Source organism: Chlorocebus sabaeus, chromosome 11, assembly GCF_047675955.1.
Source record: "Chlorocebus sabaeus isolate Y175 chromosome 11, mChlSab1.0.hap1, whole genome shotgun sequence".
In the NCBI taxonomy this organism is placed as follows: Eukaryota; Metazoa; Chordata; class Mammalia; order Primates; family Cercopithecidae; genus Chlorocebus; species Chlorocebus sabaeus.
In genome coordinates this window covers 73,830,752-73,851,211 of record NC_132914.1, presented here as the reverse complement: position 1 = coordinate 73,851,211, position 20,460 = coordinate 73,830,752, and the positions used below count along the sequence as shown (strand labels likewise).

Genomic DNA, 20,460 nt, shown 5'->3' with positions numbered 1-20,460 from the left:
GCATCATGAATGGGTTTCTTTGCCACAGGAAATCCAAGTGGAAAAGGCAATGGAGATGTGTACGAAAGTTTCTTGAAGAGAAGAAAGATTACACTTTGTATGCATTTACTTTTCTGTCTCTTCTGCCACATCACATTCTTCTCTTGCACTGTCTGATGGCCGTAATGTTAGGTTGTCTCTATAAGCAACTGCACGATAAGGGTGCTGTCTTTGAATCTTCACTCAGTGTATCAAGTTCTTCTATGGCCTCATCAAAAGTGGTTTTAGTCAGTATGCAGGCAAGCTCTGGGTTATTAATGATCTCATAGTAAAGTACAGAAAAATTAAGAGCCAGCCCCAGGTAGGTTGGGTATATGGATTACATCTCTTTACTATATCAAATGCCTCTTAGGAAGCTCCTTGGGAATTATCTATCATTTGTTTCAACCATCACCACATGCAACAAATGTACTGGAAATAATCTCCCTTCATTTTTGATAAAAGGTCGTACTCTCTAGATTAGTTGCATTGGATAGTAAATAGTTATCCAAAAATTGCAGGACAGTAATGAATATGGATCTCAGTTCAGACTTGACTTTCTCCTGATAAGTTTTCTGTTGTTTTTTGGTTTGTTTTTTGTTTTTTCTCAGTGATGTGAAGCTCACTCCCAATAGTTCTTGATCAGCTGCAACTTCTTGTCAGAGGTGTTGGTTTTCTGCTCAGAGCTCAAGATACCCTCCAGGTGGGCCTGCAGCCTTCAACGATGTTTTTGTAGGCCACAGAGAGTGAGTTTGCTCTTCCTTGGACAGCTCTGCACCCTGCTAGGAGAGCCCTCAAATTGCAGGTATAATCAATGATAGCAAAACCCTTGAATCCAAAGGATTTGCAAGTACTCAAAGCCCACCTCAGAATCACCATGAAATCCTCGCTTACCACCTTCTTTCTTTTCCACTTAAGTCTGTGTTTCTGTAAGTATCAAAATTTGTGATAAAGATTTCTTATGCGCCGATCCTTGAGATATTAGAGTTGGAATGAGATTTAGAGATCATTTAGATTTCAATTTCAACTTTTTGTTTACAGTTCTCTGCTGTTTGATGACCCAAATCGATTTCACAGGAAGCCATTTGCTGATTGCCTGGCTTGACCTCTTTCCTGATTCTCCATTTTTCTCTAGTCTACTGGGAATTCTGCCCTGCTCTTATGGTAAAGAAAGGCCTGTGTTTGTAGCCAACGTGGGCTCCCTCAACAATTGGGCATGACACATTTCTGTTCCCTCTGGTAGGTCTCACTCCTCCCCACTATCAGCTGGATTTCTGTGGCCTCAAGTTCCCCTCATCTCATCACACTAGGGACACTGAGACACAAAGAGCTACACAGCTGTCAGCTGATTTGAGCTTGGGGCTTCAGTGGCCTTTCAGAGTTTTCCCAATGACTGCCCTCCAAGTGGCTTCTAAACAGAAGAAAACAGTTTTTCCTTTGTTGAAGGCTTCCTCCTCCTGTCCCATTATCCTATCTATGGCGGAGCCAGGGGGTACCTGGGGACTGTTGGCTCCATAATTTTATTAGTGCCCTCTCCCCAGTTCTTTGATATTGACCTTTGACATTCGCTCAGTCTGATGTAAAGTACTTTGCAAAATCAGCTTTAAGGCCCCCCGCTTCTGACCAATATCTATCCTCAAATCCAACCTAAATAGGACTTCTGGAGACATTGCCTCTTGGAGATATTTAAGCGGGGGAATGTTTCAAAGTAGAAGGTTTGCTGTCTTTCCTGATGCCCACCCTTTCTTTGAAGCTTTCATTCCTCTAAACTGGATAGATTAGAAGTGCTTCAGTCTCATCTCTAGTTTGCATTGTGTCCAGAAGTGAGAGAGTCCTGCATCAGAACACTGCTTCTCTTTTAGGTCACTTCACGTGATGTTCTTTGTGGATGATCATCTTTGTGGATGATGTTGATGAGTTAGTAGCATGAGGTTAGGGTCTTTCTTAGTTTCACTGTATACAATTTCCTTCTATAATTAGCTTCTTTCAGTTCCTTTTAGTGGGTATAGGAATAGGAAAGACTTTTAAAAAGTCTTCCTACGCTTTTCTTTACAGATGAAGAAATTGTGGGATGGAGAGGTAAAATGATCTGGTCAGATTCACACAACCAGAGAGTAGTCGAGCAGAGGACTGAACCTGGGGCTACTGTTTCATTGACAAACACTATTTTCCTATTCTGCTTAATAGCCAATATTATATCCGTTTTTTTAAACTGCTTTTCTATTTTAAAATAGTTAATTTTTCAGTTGCATTATGCATTCAGTTGGTGGACTCACCTCAGAAGTAAATTGTTTAAATCAAGTTTTTATGGGAAAATGCACTTCTAAATTCAAGTAGTCAATTTCCTTATGAATCTTTCAAACAGCATGTAACTCCTTGCAAAGATTTCAGGATACCAGTTGAACACTATAAAATTTTTATGTAGAAACAAAGTAATTCCAGGCACTTCTGCTGAGGGGACAGTCCATGCAGAACAGGTGAGGGGATTTAGTGGTAACCAGTTGGGTTAGAAGAATGGACAGATCGTCAGCACACAGTCTTGGTTGGTGCAGTGTTCAGATCCATTATTTGGGTCATAAATTACTTATCTCAATATGCTCTTTTAATTATGTTCTCCTTACTCCTCTTTTGTTGTAGCACCTACCTTCTGTCAGGAGTGGTATTAAAGTTGCAAACAAATTTTTGTCAGAATATTTGGAACATTAAGTTATATGAATGCTAATTAATAATAACAAAGAAGTCAGGCACGGTGGCTCACTCCTGTAAGTCTGTAATCACAGCACTTTGGGAGGCTGAGGCAGTAGGATCACTTGAGCCCAGGAGTTTGAGACTACCCTGAGCAACACGGAGAAGCCCGAAACCCTGTCTCTACAAAAAACATGAAAATTAGCCAGGTATGATGGAAAGTGCCTGTAGTCTCAGCTACTTGGGAGGCTAAGGCAGGAGGATCACTTGAGCCTGGGAGGTCAAGGTTGCAGTGAACTGTGGTTGTGCCACTGCACTCCAGCCTGGGTGACAGAGCAAGACCCTGTCTCAAAAGATAATGGTAACAAAAATAATAATAACGAAGACAAAAGTTCCCAAGTTGGAAAACATTTACTTAATGAATTGCTGTGGAAATGACGGGGGTAAACCCATCTTCAACCACTTCAGAGCTTCCATAAAAATAATAATAGTAAGAGCTACCATTTACTGAGTGTTTACTTTGTGCCAGCCATTACTCTGAGTATTTTACAAACATGTTATTTAATGAGGTAGGCATAACTTTCCTAGTGAGGAAACACACAACCTTTCCAGAGAGAGGTCACACAGCCAGCAGGAAGAAGACCTAAACTTTAAATCCAGGTTGATCCTATGGCAAGGATGAACATTTAACCATCACTGATCCTAAAATGTGATGCTTTCTCATTCCTCAACCTCACGCCCATATGCTTTGTATTCCTTCCAAATGTGTTTCTTGGTCTTCCGGAAAGGTAGAGATTGGCTATTGGAAATCCGTGATTTCTTAACTTTCAGAGTAGGACATACATCAGTGCCACTCATTCTCATTCCTTCACTTTCTGTTTTTCATGCTTTTCTTATTTCTTATTCATGCTTTTCTTATTTCCCTTGTGAGTCTAGATCTGGTTGTTCCATTTCTGCCTGAAAGGCCCTCTCCTAACCCCCTCCATTCCATCTCTCCAGCTGAGCCACTCTCTTCAAGGGAAAGCTTAAACACTACATCACCCAGCAGAGGTTTCTGACTAAACATTGCCAAAGCTTCCCTTTCCTTCAGCACTTATTGAGAGTATAGACCTGTGCCTGTCCTTTTCCTGTGTGTATAGTTATGTTTCACTTAAACCACCAATTCATTGAAAATAATTATTATTATATTATTGAGTTTTTTGGGTAAACTCAAAATAGTAGTTTTAGCAAAAACATTTACGATTATTAAAAATAAGTGATGTGTACTTATTCTGTATAAACTTGTTAGAGTTCATATTTTTTTGTTAGTTTATTTGGAGACAGAGTCTTGCTCTGTCACCCAGGCCGGGGTGCACAATCTCGGCTCACTGCAACCTCTGCCTCCTGGTTCAAGCAATTCTCCAGCTTCAGCCGACCAAGTATCTGGGACTACAGGCACATGCCGCCACACCCAGCTATTTTTTTGTATTTTAGTAGAGATGGGATTTCACCGTGTTGTTCAGCCTGATCTCGAACTCCTGAGCTTAGGCAATCTGCTTGCCTTGGACTCCCAAACTGCTAGGATTACAGGCGTAAGCCACGTGCCTGACCTAGAGTTCACATTTTTTTAAAAAATGAGTTGAAATTTAAGGAGAAGGTCAATTAAATAATAGAAACTTCTTTTCCAAGAGTAGTTAGTCATTGCATCAGATAGGAGATTGGACTAGGTAGCTTTTGAGGTTCATTGGAGGCCTATGATTCCACCATCACCCTAGTACCAACTGAGTGGTAGAATGTAGTAGGATAACAGCAGGACCAAGAAGGGTGATTTCAAAAGGCAAAGAGACATAAATAGTGAGTGAGAGCCAGAGGTTGAAATATGAAACAAAGCAGAGATGGAAAGACAAACAGCCACATTTTAGTCAAAATAGCCAAACTCATGTGAAATCCACAGCACTGAATCTCCAGAATCCAAAAAAATTCATATATTTGTCCGCTTTTGCATTGCTATAAATAACTACTTGAGACTGGGTAATTTATAATGAAAAAAGGTTTAATCGACCCATGGTTCCATGGGCTGTATAGGAAACATGGCTGGGGAGGCCTCAGGAAACTTACAATCATGGCAAAGGCAAACAGGAAGCAGGCATGTCTTATGCAGCTGGAGAAAGAGAATGAGAGAGCGGGGCGAGGGACTACACACTTTTAAACAACCAGATCTCATGAGAACTCACTGACTATCGTGAGAACAGCAAAGGGGAAATCCACCACCATGATCCAATCACCTCTCACCAAGACCCTCCTCCAACACTGAGGATTACAATTCGATATGAGATTTGGGTGGGGACACAAATTCAAACCATAAAAATCCAATATAATTTTCTTTTTAATCTAGGCAGTCTCATTATTATAAGTTTCCAAATAAGACCCAGGAACACTGATAGTTTACAGATCCAAGAATCTTTTGAGATTTTTACTTGGTTTGGTTTTGCAGATTAAGAGGTAAGTTCTTATTTTCATTGTTGTTTGCTATTTCACTAGAGAAAATTATGTCAAATAACCCTTATGAATGCAATTCAAAATCAAAAGCTTTGTTGGCAGCAATACGGCAGTGTAGTGTTAACATAGTACCAACACAACAAATCATAGAATCATTCCATTTGGTTCCACAAACTTTGATGATAGGGCAAATTAAAAAATCTACCTCAAATAATAACAGAAAGGAAAAGGAAGCCCAAGACAAGAAAAAGCAGATATTAGCTATTAAACAGAGTGTCACAGTAAAGTAAGAGTACTTCATCCTCTCTCTCCCACTGAATGCAACTAAAAACTGGATAGAATGCACAGAGCAGTTATCCAAGGACTCTGGAAAGTGTATGGTCAGACAGACTGGGGAAGGAAACCAAAACTTGAAATACTGCTGAACTGGTGATAAGTTTTCTGTTATCCCTCCTCCAGTATCTCCTGTCCTGGACTCAAAGGCAGTCTGAAATCTGGAACTGCACAATGGGTGCAGAAAGAAAGTACTCCAAGAGGAGTCCTCTATTTTGGTCCACAGAGTGGAAAAGAGGGTCCTTATGGGTCAGAGAGAGTAGAGAAAATTTTCTGGGTTTTTTGTCCCCATTTTTCATTCTCTCTTGTACCAGTCCTGTGGCAATCTTGTAACAAGAGAAGCAGCCAGGCTTATGTCTAAAACTCCAAGATAATTATTTATTATGATCAAAGGAACTATAGTCTCAAGAATATAAGCCTATGTATTTGGATTTCTCTATATCTCTATTTTTCTCCATATATTTCCTCACTGCTTAGCCCCAAATTGAAATGCTGTGCACAGCAGGGCAAGGAATCAAAAGCTCTGGATTTCTAGCCAGTGAACCAGGAAGGGGGTATGCTAGGAGCTTGAAAATATCAAGGTGATTGTGAAAAGAACAGAGCTCAAGAAAATAATCCATAAAATTGTACAAACTTCTGGGCTAACCCCCAAGGTGCACATGCATAAATCTGACCCTGAATAGCATACTAAAGGGTTTGATAACTGAATTATAGGATAGGCCACTACACAAGTCCAAGACTGGCTATGGGGTGGCCCAGACCTGGAATAAATCCAGATAGCACTGTAAAGATATGAAAATGGAACTGAATTAGAACTATAGCCCACAGAAGGATAGTAGGAACTTGTAGTCTAAACCTAACTGGGTTGGTTAACTACAAACACTTTTAAAAAATCTATTTCATAGGATTTAAAGTGTTGATTAACTACAAAAATAAAAAACAATCCATTTCATATGATTTAAACAGGATTCAGAGTCACATAACTTAATAGTCAAGATGTTCAATATATAATCCAAAATTGCTTAACACATGAAGAATCAGGCAAATCTCATCATTTCACAAGAGAGAAGACAATTAATAGTTATTAACTCCAAGATTATACAGATGTTAGAATTCTCAAACAGCTTTTATAATGACACTTCAAGAGATGAGGACAAACACTCTTTGAAAAAAAATAATGTCAACTTTTATTTTAGATTCAGAGGGTACATATGCAGGCTTGTTACCTAAATATAATGTGTGATATTGAGGTTTGGGGTACAATTGATCATGTCACCCAAGTCCTAAGCATAGTACCCAATAGTTTTGCAACCCTTATCATCCTCCATCTCTTGCCCCTCTAATAGTCCCTAATGTCTAAGTTGCCATCTTTATGTCCATGAGTACCACTGTTGAGCTTCCACTTATAAATGAGAATATGCAGTAATTGATTTTCTGTTCCTGCATTAATTTGCTTAGGATAATAGTCTCTATCTGTATCCATGTTGCTGCAAAGAACATGGTTTAATTCTTTTTTATGTCTGCATAGTATCCCATGGTGTACCACATTTTCTTTATCAAATTCATAAACTCCCTCCCTTTAAACCAGTGGAAAGATATAAGGTCTTCAAAGAGGAATAGAAGATATAAAAATAAAAACACATCGAGAACACACTAAATGGAAATTTTAGATATGAAAAACAAAATAAAATTTAAAATTTACTAGATGGCTTCCATAGCAGAATGGAGATGACAGAGGAAAAACTCAGTGAATCTGTAGATAGGTGAATTGAAATTACCCTCTCTGAACAAGGTAGAGGAAAAGTTTTTTTAAAAAAATAAACAATACTTCAAGGACCTGTGAAACAATACCAAAGTTATACTATTTATATCATTATAATATTAGAAGGAGAGAAGGAAGGGTATGACACAGAAAAAAAATATTTCAATCAAAGTTGAAAACTTCCCAGATTTGGTGAAAGGCATAAAGGTGCGGATAAAGGAAGCTAAGAAAACCTCAAACAAAATGAACTAAAATAATAATAATAATAAAAATAAAATAAAAAGTCATGCCTAGAGACATCATAATCATGCTGCTGAAAGTAGCCAGAGGAAAAAAAGATACATCCAAGTGGAGGATCAGTAAGTTTAATGATTGCATATTTCTCATCAGAAATCATGGAAGCTAGAAGGAAGTAGAATGACGTTTTTCGAAGGGGTAAAAGAAGAGAACTGTCAACTCAGAATTCTAAATCAAGTGAAAATATACCTTGAGGATGACAATAAAACAGAGATATTCTCATATGAAGCAAAACTTATAGCATTCTTTGCCAGAGCACCCGCTCTAAAATCATGGAAGCTAGAAGGAAGTAGAATGACATTTTTCAAAGGGGCAAAAGAAGAGAACTGTCAACTCAAAATTCTAAATCAAGTGAAAATATACCTTGAGGATGACAATAAAACAGAGATATTCTCAGATTAAGCAAAATTTATATCATTCTTTGCCAGAGCACCTGCTCTAAAAGGCATACTAAAAGAAGTTCTTCACATGAGAGTAAAATGGTACCATAGCAAAACTTGGAACCTCAGAAATGAAGAAGGGAAAATAGTCCATTATATTTACTTAGTTGTCTACTTTCTCCTCTTCAGTTATTTTGAATATTTATAACAGTCAAAAATAAAAAATATATAGCATTCTCTGATACTCCTAAAACTTTGCCTCATCAGTATCTCAGATCTGGGGAGGCTTATGACTTGCTTGTAACCAGTAGGATGCAGTGGAAGTGACACTATATGACTTCTGAAGCTGAGTCATTAAACGTTATGCAGCTTCTGTCTTTTTGGCTGGAACACTCTGTTTTGTAACCCTGAACTGCCGTATGAGAAATCCAAATACCCTAAGGCCTGATGATGTGAGAACGCCCAAACTAACTCATGCAGAAAGACCAAATGGAGAAAGTTGGAGGCTATGTGAAGACAGAGAAATGTCTACACAGCCCACAGCTGCTTTAGTCCTCCCTGTTCCCCGCTCCAATCTGCTCTTATGGTTTCAATCACTGTGAGCCTGCATTAGCATGAGAAACCCTGGTGTTACCCAGGTCTGGACTACATATCATACAAAAACCCCTAGAACCAGGAAAACCTCTAAAATCCAGAAGATACCACTCAAACACATCAGATAAAATAAATATTATTTGGACATGCACCCAAAAATGAGTTTGCTTTCTTGACGAAATGAAATTTTGCAGAGAGTTTTCCAATTCCCCAAGAGACCACAAAAATCAAATTAGTTTTTCTTCAAGTAGCACTCATGCCTAGCCCCTGAGAATCCTCATACACAGCAAGCCTATGTTACAGAAATGAAAACACTCATCTTTTAAATATGGTGTGGGAAAGAATAGGAAATAAGGACTCAAGGAATTTAAATGCATTTCCCAGTATTAGGGATCAGTTAATAAAAATAAATTGTATGATAGCAGTATAATCGGAAGCAGTAAGAATGGGAAGTAGTTACAACCCCAACTGATGCTAGTTAATGAGACAAAAACTCTCACCTATCTGTTTGAAAAAGGAAACCAAGAGAATCATGAATGTGCTCTTCATTTGACCATAAAGCAGAGGGTAAGGCCATTTTAAACTTCTCTTCTGGCTCAACAAAGAAATCTGGCAAACATGCAATTGCCTTTTAAATAGTAGAGATGTCAGTTTGAATACAATTACTAGGGAACCAAGTTACTAAGATAACCAATTAGAATTGCAGACTGCCAGAGGATATAGAGAAACTTCAGAGGACATAGCCCCTCTAAAAAGGGTCCTTTGTGTAAATATCTTTCAAAGAGAGTTTTTAATAACAGAATGGAGAACAGGGTTATACATTTTTACAACTGTCTCTAAACTGAGCAGAATATTAAGACTGGTACTTTTGTGAACGTCCTCGATCCATCCCTTTATCAGAAGTAACTTTATGCTGCTAAACAGTGTCTGCTTCTCTGCTAGGGAAGAACTCTCCTCCTCCTCCTCTTTGTCTTTCTGAGATTTCTCATGGGCAGTTGGAGAGAAAGTGGCAGGCCTGAGAAGCCTAAAACTCACTTTTTAAAAAGTGTATTTGTTAGAACATTTGATGGTAAGTGATAGAGACTGTTGAGAAAAGGAGTCAAACTCGGTACAATATTTTAAAGAGATTTATTCTGGGCCAAATATGAGTGACCATAGCCTATGACACAACCCTCAGAAGATCCTGAGATCATGTGCCCAAAGTGGTTAGGGCACAGTCTGGTTTTATACAATTTGGGGAGACATCAATTAAATACATTTAAATACATCAATCAAATACATTTAAAATGTACATTGGTTTGGTTCAGAAGGGCAAGACAACTTGGAGGGTTGCGGGGTGGGGGGCGGGGGTGCTGGGGGGAGCTTCCAGGTTATTGGTAAATTTAAACATTTTCTGGTTGACGGTTGAGTCAGAGAACAGATGATAAAGTCTTATAGGCAGAATGCAAAACCAGAACACTCAGGTTGGAGAGATTGTGCTGCAGAATTATCCAGTCATTCTCAGCTTTAACAAGTAAAGGCTTATGTACCTCTGTAATGTGAATAAGAGTTTATTTGTCAGGGTTTTCTTTTTATTATACAGAATAAATGCAATAAGATGTGGAAAAACATTTTGTAAAATACAAAAGGGGAGAAAGACAGGAACTTATATTTAATAAGAATTCACCAAGTGCCAGGCAGTGCAGTGTAAAGCCTGTAGCACAGATGTATCTTTCCTCTTGATGAATCCCTGCTCTCTGCACTCTGTGTTGGAGCATCAGCCAATCACAACATTAATCTCCAGACTTTTCATCCTCTGGAGGATGAAATAATCCTCTGGAACAATGAAATAATCTAATAAAGACTTAGCTAAGGAACCCACTCAGGACATCCTCTGTGTTTCCTTTAGGAAGACTTCCACACTTTGATCTTCAGACTTGCTATTAAGGGCATTCTCTGCTGTTTGTCTAAATTTAAGTGGTTTCAAAGGACCTTATGTAGCTTTTTTTTTTTTTAAACGACTTTAGTATAGTTATAATTCAAAACTGTTTTATTTGTTCTTTTAAGGTGTGACTTTTTAATTAAATAATTTTATTACTTAATATATCTCTCATGAAAGTAGTTGCCCCAAGAAGAGCCACTGATCACAAGCCCTTCCTAAGACAGATCTCCTAAGCAGGCACTAAATGAATCCCTGGGTACACTCATGGAGTAAAGACCAATAGTCTGTGCTAACAGGCACTATGTCCTTTCATTCTATGAAAAGGAAAAGGGAAGGAGGCAAATAGGTACTTTATCAGTATGGAGTCAAAAAAGAAGGGCCATTCAGAATCTGGGTTCAAATGTCATTACACTGCTTCCCATTTGACCCTGGGGAAGTTACTTAACCTCTTTGCATCTTGATTTCTCTTATAAAATCCACATACTAATACCAAAGAGCTGATGTAAGGATTAGTTGACGTAAAATGTGTAAAATTTAGCATAATAACTGACATATACACTCACTCAATAAGCATATATCACTTTGTAAGAGCAATCTTTGTGATATATGAACCATGGAAGAGCTATATATCCCTGCTACATTAGTCCAGAGAAAAACTCTACAGGAAATTAAAATAACAACTGCACTTTAATATATTTATATTGCAAGGAGACATATAAAGCCAGTGTAACTATAACCACAATCTTCTAATATCTGTTAGGTTGCAGTTCCTGTAAATGCTATAAAATTTATAAATAGGCCCCTGTTGAGTATAGCCACTTACATGCCTAACAGGTAGAGAACTGAACTCATCATCTTGCCTCACACAAACTGTTTCTTTTTCTGATTATTTGATTTCTATTAATAGTTCACCATTCTCCTAGCAACTCATGCTTGAAACTGTAATTATTTTTGACAAGAACTTCTCCTTCACCACTGCCTACTGATCTTACTTGTACTCAAAATCTAACTCCATCCATCTCCATTTCTGTGCCTACCCACCTAGTTCAGGCCTCCAACCTGATTTTCTTGCTTCAGGTTTATTTTTTCCCACCAAATTCTTCCTCTGTATAAATCCTAAGCAAACTCTGATATTGAGCCCGTTTTACACCATTACTTCTGCTTCTGCTCAAATATCTCCAGTAGCTCCCTATTGCTTACCAAATAAACATCAAGTATTCAACAAATTTTATGAGATGACGCTGCAATTTCTTTCTGGCTTTGTCTTTAATTACTCACTGTATGCATTCTCCTTGAGCTTCCCTAAGCAATCTCCCTATTATTGTCATATATTGTCCCATATATTGTCATTTTACCTCCATAATCTGGTATTATTTATTATATTTTGAAAACCTTAAACTCATTTTACCTGTCCAAATAATGTCACCCTTTAAGGCCAAAAGCAAATGCCATCTCTCTGGGAAATGACATAGTAGATCTACAGAAAATGTGGGGTTTTTTTGATAAATAAATAATGCATGAATAAAAGAATAGTGAATGAAATTAAGTTCTATCCTGAAGGGCCTGTTTGGTAACAAGAGAAGATCAAGAATTAAAATAGAATCATTGAAAGATTCGTGTGAGATTTCATCAAGTAGATACAAAGAGAGGCAAAGACTCTTTACTTTGATGACAAAAATAAATGGTTAGACATGGGAAACTGAACTAGAACTCAGAATGGAATATGATGGTCATGATATCAGCGAGCAGAAAAGGCCAATGAAAAAGGTGTCAAAGCCAGGATTGGTGAAAGCAGCACAGACTCTTCTCAGAGGGACAAATTGTGTGAAAAGTGGATAGATACCACATAGGACTCAGATTTTTCTCTTGACCATGGTTCACAAAATGTGATCTGCAGACCCCAGGGAATTTCAGGGAAGATGCTTTCAAGTATATACAAGATCAAAACTATTTTTACAACAATACTAGACATTACTTGGCTTTCTCACTGAGTTGACATTTGCACTATGAAACAAAGGCAATGGTGGGTAAAATCGCTGGTGCTTTAACAGAAATGAAGGCAGTAGTACCAAAAGTGTACTAGCAGACATTGAATTCTTTACTGCTATATCCGAGAAAAACAAGACAGTTTTTCATTTTAATTTAATAATAGTCTTGATAAAATAGCATGATTAATTTTATTAAATCTCAACCTTTGATTATGTATTTTTTAAAATTCTGAGGCAAAATGCATAATATATTCCTGTTTCATACCAAAGTTCTAAGGTTATCTCAATGAAAATGATTTTTGTGCTTGAGTTGTGAGTTAAACAAACCACTATTTTACATGGAAAATTATCTTTACTTGAAAGAATGACAGACATATAAACTATAGTTATTCAGACTTAGGTATGTGTCAGAACTTCTCTCAAAAATAAGTGAGCCTGTCACTTCAAGGAAAACAACTCACAGCGTTTGTTGCCAGTGATAACATTTGAGCTTTCAAACAAAATTTATAATTTTTGAAAACTCATATCTACCTCTGTGAATCTGGCAGGTTCTTGATTCTTCAAAAATTTTCTGATGAGATCGGTGGTGACAATAATACATGTGATTTTTTGGGTATTTCAACATGAAATGTGTCAGCACTTGGAAGATATGCATAACTCAATGAAGCACTATTTTCCAAATGACTAAATGCATGATGTTGCAAAATAGTGCATGGAATCTTAATTACAGAAAGGTCAGCTCAATCTGTTGGTGCTATGTTGGTGCTAACTCCAAATGGACTGCTGCTACACAACCACCCTCCTTAAGGGTATTCCTGAAGGGAAATTCTCCCAAGTGCAGATCTGTAAGCAGTGTACCTGATCAATTACTTTCTATAAAGGAAGAAAAGGCCTGATGTATAGATGTACATGGACCTTTGAATGATGGCAGTTGGCTTGTTGGTTAGTCAGAAGGGCCTAGAGGAGAAAGACTGGAAAATGGGATATAAAAATGTCCAAGGAATAAAGGTATGGGTAGACCACTGGAGTAGGCTCAAAGTGTACAGAAATTTGTGTGCTACATCAATGCCTATCAGAGAGCCTATACTGCAGAGAAAGCACTAAACAATCAAGTAGAGAGGACTTGTCTAGTAGAAATCATTCAGCCTCTCTTCTCAGCAATATCAGTGTTTACACAAAGGGCCCATGATAATTGCATGACCATGGTGGCAGGGATAAAGGCTGTGAATGATCCAATAGCATGAACTCCCTGTCTCCTGGGCTACTGCCACACTGTTTGTCCAGTCTATTAGCAGCAAAGATAAATGCTAAGTCCTCATTATGGCACCATCCCTTAAGAAGGCCAGTCAACCATTCAGTGGGAAGTTGATTATATTGGACTCTTTCAATCCTGGAGGGGATAGCAAATTGTACTTATCAGAATTGCTACCTATTATGGGTATGCATTTTTCTTCACTGTTATAGGTGCCTTTGCCAGCACCACCCACCAGACAAGAACTTACAGAATGCCTGATTTACTGGCATTGAATTCTACCTATTTTTTTATATCAAAGGGCCCATTTTATGATAAAGTAGGTGTAATAATGGGGCATAAACATGAAATTGGCCATCCTAATGGAACAATGAAATAATCTAATAAAGACTTAGCTAAGGAACCCACTCAGGACTAACACTTCAAAGGGATAGAGTATTGTTCTCAAGAATAAGATAGGTGCATTAAATGTATAGCTGATGGCTGGGCACAGTGGCTCACGCCTGTAATTCTACCACTTTGGGAGGCCAAGGCAGGCAGATCATCTGAGGTCAGGAGTTCGAGATGAGCTTGGCCAACATTGGCAAAACCTCATCTCTACTAAAAATACAAAAATTAGCTGGGTGTGGTGATGTGTGCTTGTAATCCCAGCTACCCAGGAGGCTGAGGCAGGAGAATTGCTAGAACCCAGGAGGCGGAGGCTGCAGTGAGCTGAGATTGCGCCACTCCAGCGCGAGATCACTCCAGTCTAAGTGACAGAGCGAGACTCCATCTCAAAAAAAAAAAGTATAGCTGATTTATAGTGGTGTGTTTCCAATAGCCAGAATATACAGGTCCAGGAACCAAAGGGTGGATATAGGAATGGCTGTCACCAATACTCCCATTGACCCCTTTGCAGAATTTGGGCTTCCTATCTGTGCATTCTTAGGCTTTTCAGGATTAGAAGCACTTGTTTGGTATGAAAGGGACTACTGTGAGGGCACACATGATGTCTCCACTGAACTGGAAACTATAACTACCACATGGTCATTTTAGATAACTTGTGTCAGTGGCCCATCAATGAAAACACTTACTATCTTGGTGGTGATAACTGACCTTGATTACCCATATGAAATAGAGTTGCTGCTACCCAATGAAGACAGGAAGTCCGATGCATGGAACACATAGGATTCACTGAGTTATCTCTTGGTGCTCCATGTCTGGTGATAAGTATAAATGGGTAATTGTAAAAACTAAGACTCACTGAAAGAGCGACAATTAGAGTTCAGACCCTTCAGAGATGATGATCTGGTTGCCCCCACCCAGTCAAGCAACACAGACTCCCTGAAATGCTAGCCAGGATGAGACAAACTAGAATAATCTTTTTCATATCCATTCAGCCTACCTTTTATACCAACTACTGCTATGGCAACCAGTTTTGTGCAACCGTACCACATATTTATCATTTTTTTTAAGACTGCTTTGCTATTTTGTTGTTCTTTTTTATTATTATACTTTATGTTCTAGGGTACATGTGCACAATGTGCAGGTTTGTTACATATGTATACATTTGCTATGTTGGTGTGCTGCACCCATTAACTTGTCATTTACATTAGGTATATCTCCTAATGCTATCCCTGCCCCGCCCCACCCTCCAACAGGCCCTGGTGTGTGATGTCCCCCACCCTGTGTCCAAGTGTTCTCATTACTCAATTCCCGCCTATGAGTGAGAACATGCGGTGGTTGGTTTTCTGTTCTTGCGATAGTTCACTGAGAATTACGGTTTCCAGCTGCATCCATGTCCCTGCAAAGGACACGAACTCATCCTTTTTTATGGCTGCATAGTATTCCATGGTGTATATGTGCCACATTTTCTTAATCTAGTCTGTCATTGATGGGCATTTGGGTTGGTTCCAAGTCTTTGCTATTGTTAATAGTGCCACAATAAACATACATGTGCATGTGTCTTTATAGCAGCATGATTTATAATCCTTTGGGCATATACCCAGTAATGGGATGGCTGGGTCAAATGGTATTTCTAGTTCTAGATCCTTAAGGAATCGCCACACTGTCTTCCACAATGGTTGAACTGGTTTACAGTCCCACCAACAGTGTAAAAGTGTTCCTATTTCTCCACATCCTCTCCAGCACCTGTTGTTTCCTAATTTTTTAATGATTGCCATTCTAACTGGTGTGAGATGGCATCTCATTGTGGTTTTGATTTGTATTTCTCTGACAGCCAGTGATGATGAGCATTTTTTCATGTGTCTGTTGGCTGCGTGAATGTCTTCTTTTGAGAAGTGTCTGTTCATATTCTTCACCCACTTTTTGATGGGGTTGTTTGTTTTATTCTTGTAAATTTGTTTGAGTTCTTTGTAGGTTCTGGATATTAGCCCTTTGTCAGATGGGTAGATTGCAAAAATTTTCTCCCATTCTGTAGGTTGCCTGTGCACTCTGATGGTGGTTTCTTTTGCTGTGCAGAAGCTCTTTAGCTTAATTAGATCCCATTTGTCAATTTTGGCTTTTGTTGCCATTGCTTTTGGTGTTTTAGACATGAAGTCCTTGCCCATGCCTATGTCCTGAATGGTATTCCCTAGGTTTTCTTCTAGGGTTTTTATGGTTTTAGGTCTAACATTTAAGTCTCTAATCCATCTTGAATTAATTTTTGTATAAGGAGTAAGGAAAGGATCCAGTTTCAGCTTTCTACTTATGGCTAGCCAGTTTTCCCAGCACTATTTATTAAATAGGGAATCCTTTCCCCATTTCTTGTTTTTGTCAGCCTTTTGTCAAAGATCAGATGGTTGTAGATGTGTGGTATTATTTCTGAAGGTTCTGTTCTGTTCCATTGGTCTATATCTCTGTTTTGGTACCAGTCCCATGCTGTTTTGGCTACTGTAGCCTTGTAGTATAGTTTGAAGTCAGGTAGCGTGATGCCTCCAGCTTTGTTCTTTTGACTTAGGATTGTCTTGGCAATGTGGGTTCTTTTTTGGTTACATATGATCTTTAAAGTGATTTTTTCCAATTCTGTGAAGAAAATCATTGGTAGCTTGATGGGGATGGCATTGAATCTATAAATTACCTTGGGCAGTATGGCCATTTTCATGATATTGATTCTTCCTACCCATGAGCATGGAATGTTCTTCCATTTGTTTGTGTCCTCTTTTATTTCATTGAGCAGTGGTTTGTAGTTCTCCTTGAAGAGGTCCTTCACATCCCTTGTAAGTTGGATTCCTAGGTATTTTATTCTCTGTGAAGCAATTGTGAATGGGAGTTCACTCATGATTTGGCTCTCTGTCTGTTATTGGTGTATAAGAATGCTTGTGAGTTTTGCACATTGATTTTGTATCCTGACACTTTGCTGAAGTTGTTTATCAGCTTAAGGATATTTTGGGCTGAGACGATGGGGTTTTCTAAATATACAGTCATGTCATCTGCAAACAGGGACAATTTGACTTCCTCTTTTCCTAATTGAATACCCTTTATTTCTTTCTCCTGCCTGATTGCCCTGGCCAGAACTTCCAACACTATGTTGAATAGGAGTGGTGAGAGAGGGCATCCCTGTCTTGTGCCAGTTTTCAAAGGGAATGCTTCCAGTTTTTGCCCATTCAGTATGATATTGATTGTGGGTTTGTCATAAATAACTGTTATTATTTTGAGATACATCCCATCAATACCGAATTTATTGAGAGTTTTTAGCATGAAGGGCTGTTGAATTTTGTCAAAGGCCTTTTCTGCTTCTATTGATATAATCATGTGGTTTTTGTCTTTGGTTCTGTTTATATGCTGGATTACATTTATTGATTTGCACATATTGAACCAGCCTTGTATCCCAGACATGAAGTCCACTTGATCATAGTGAATAAGCTTTTTGATGTGCTGCTAGATTCATTTTGCCAGTATTTTATTGAGGATGTTTGCATCGATGTTCATCAGGGATATTGGTCTAAAATTCTCTTTTTTTTGTTGTGTCTCTGCCAGCCTTTGGTATCAGGATGATGTTGGCCTCCTAAAATGAGTTAGGGAGGATTCCCTCTTTTTCTATTGATTGGAATGGTTTCAGAAGGAATGGTACCAGCTCCTCCTTGTACCTCAGGTAGAATTCAACTGTGAATCTGTCTGGTCCTGGACTTTTTTTGGTTGGTAGGCTATTAATTATTGCTTCAATTTCAGAGCCTGTTATTGGTCTATTCAGGGATTCAACTTCTTCCTCGTTTAGTCTTGGGAGAGTGTATGTGTCCAGGAATTTATCCCTTTCTTCTAGGTTTTCTAGTTATTTGCGTAGAGGTGTTTATAGTATTCTCTGACGGTAGTTTGTGTTTCTGTGGGGTCGGTGGTGATATCCCCTTTACCATTTTTTATTGCATCTATTTTATTCTTCTCTCTTTTCTTCTTTATTAGTCTTGCTAGCAGTCTATCAATTTTGTTGATCTTTTCAAAAAACCAGCTCCTTGACTCATTGATTTTTTTTTTGAAGGGTTTTGTGTCTCTATCTCCTCCAGTTCTGCTCTGGTCTTAGTTATTTCTTGCCTTCTGCTAGCTCTGAATGTGTCTGCTCTTGCTTTTCTAGTTCTTTTAATTGTGATGTTAGGGTGTCAATTTTAGATCTTTCCTGCTTTCTCTTGTGGGCATTTAGTGCTATAAATTTCCCTCTACACACTGCTTTAAATGTATCCCAGAGATTCTGGTATGTTGTGTCTTTGTTCTCATTGGTTTCAAAGAACATCTTTATTTCTGCTTTCATTTTGTAATGTACCCAGTAGTCATTCAGGAGCAGGTTGTTCAGTTTCCATGTAGTTGAGTGGTTTTGAGTGAGTTTCTTAATCCTGAGTTGTAGTTTGATTGCACTGTGGTCTGTGAGACAGTTTGTTATAATTTTTTTTTTTTTTTTTTTACATTTGCTGAGGAGTGCTTTACTTCCAACTATGTGGTCAATTTTGGAGTAAGTGCGATGTGGTGCTGAGAAGAATGTATATTCTGTTGATTTGGGGTGGAGAGTTCTATAGATGTCTATTAGGTCCACTTGGTGCAGAGCTGAGTTCAATTCCTGGATATCCTTGTTAACTTTCTGTCTCGTTGATCTGTCTAATGTTGACAATGCGGTGTTAAAGTCTCCCATTATTATTGTGTGGGAGTCTAAGTCTCTTTGTAAGTCTCTAAGGACTTGCTTTATGAATCCGAGTGCTCCTGTATTGGGTGCATATATATTTAGGATAGTTAGCTCTTCTTGTTGAATTGATCCCTTTACCATTATGTAATGGCCTTCTTTGTCTCTTTTGATCTTTGTTGGTTTAAAGTCTGTTTTATCAGAGATTAGGATTGCAACCCCTGTCTTTTTTTGTTTTCCATTTGCTTGGTAGATCTTCCTCCATCCCTTTATTTTGAGCCTATGTGTGTCTCTGCATGTGAGATGGGTCTCCCGAATACAGTAAACTGATGGGTCTTGACTCTTTATCCAATTTGCCAGTCTGTGTCTTTTAATTGGACCATTTAGCCCATTTACATTTAAGGTTAATATTGTGTGAACTGATCCTGTCATTATGATGTTAGCTGGTTATTTTGCTCGTTAGTTGATGCAATTTCTTCCTAGCATCGATGGTCTTTACATTTTGGCATTTTTTTGCAGTGGCTGGTACCAGTTGTTCCTTTCCATGTTTAGTGCTTCCTTCAGGAGTTCTTGTAGGGCAGGCCTGGTGGTGACAAAATCTCTCAGCATTTGCTTGTTTGTAAAGGCTTTTTATTTCTCCTCCACTTATGAAACTTAGTTTGGCTGGATATGAAATTCTGGTTGAAAATTCTTTTCTTTAAGAATGTTGAAAATTGGCCCCCACTCTCTTCTGGCTTGTAGAGTTTCTCCCAAGAGATCCACTGTTAGTCTGATGGGCTTCCCTTTGTGGGTAACTCGACCTGTCTCTCTGGCTGCCCTTAACATTTTTCCTTCATTTCAACTTTGGTGAATCTGACAATTATGTGTCTTGGAGTTGCTCTTCTCAAGGAGTATCTTTGTGCTGTTCTCTGTACTTCCTGAATTTGAATGTTGGGCTGTCTTGCTAGGTTGGGGAGGTTCTCCTGGATAATATCCTGAAGAGTGTTTTCCAGCTTGGTTCCATTCTCCCCATCACTTTCAGGTACACCAATCAGATGTAGATTTGGTCTTTTCACATAGTCCCATATTTCTTGGAGGTTTTGTTCATTTCTTTTTACTCTTTTTTCTTGAAACTTCTATACTCGCTTCATTTCATTCATTTGATCTTCAATCACTGATACCCTTTCTTCCAGTTGATCGAATCAGTTACTGAAGCTTGTGCATTTGTCACGTAGTTCTCATGCCATGGTTTTCAGCTCTATCAGGTCATTTAAGGACTTCTCTACATTGGTTATTCTAGTTAGCCATTCGTCAAATCTTGTTTCAAGGTTTTTAGTTTCTTTGCAATGGGTTCAAACTTCCTCCTTTAGCTTGGAGAAGTTTGATCGTCTGAAGCCTTCTTCTCTCAATTCATCAAGGTCATTCTCTATCCAGCTTTGTTCTGTTGCTGGCGAGGAGCTGCGTTCCTTTGGAGGGGAAGAGGCAGTCTGATTTTTAGAATTTTCAGCTTTACTGCTCTGTTTTTTCCCCATCTTTGTGGTGTTATCTACCTTTGGTCTTTGATGATGGTGACGTACAGATGGGGTTTTGGTGTGGATGTCCTTTCTGTTTGTTAGTTTTCCTTGTAACAGTCAGGACCCTCAGCTGCAGGTCTGTTGGAGTTTGCTGGAGGTCCATTCCAGACCCTGTT

The 20,460-nt window shown here is 38.6% G+C and overlaps 1 pseudogene; it reads right to left on the bottom strand.

Annotated features, from left to right (window-relative positions):
• Positions 1-105: 105 nt before the first annotated feature.
• LOC119619723 (14-3-3 protein theta pseudogene) lies at positions 106-1,688 on the bottom strand (annotated as a pseudogene).
• Positions 1,689-20,460: the final 18,772 nt, after the last annotated feature.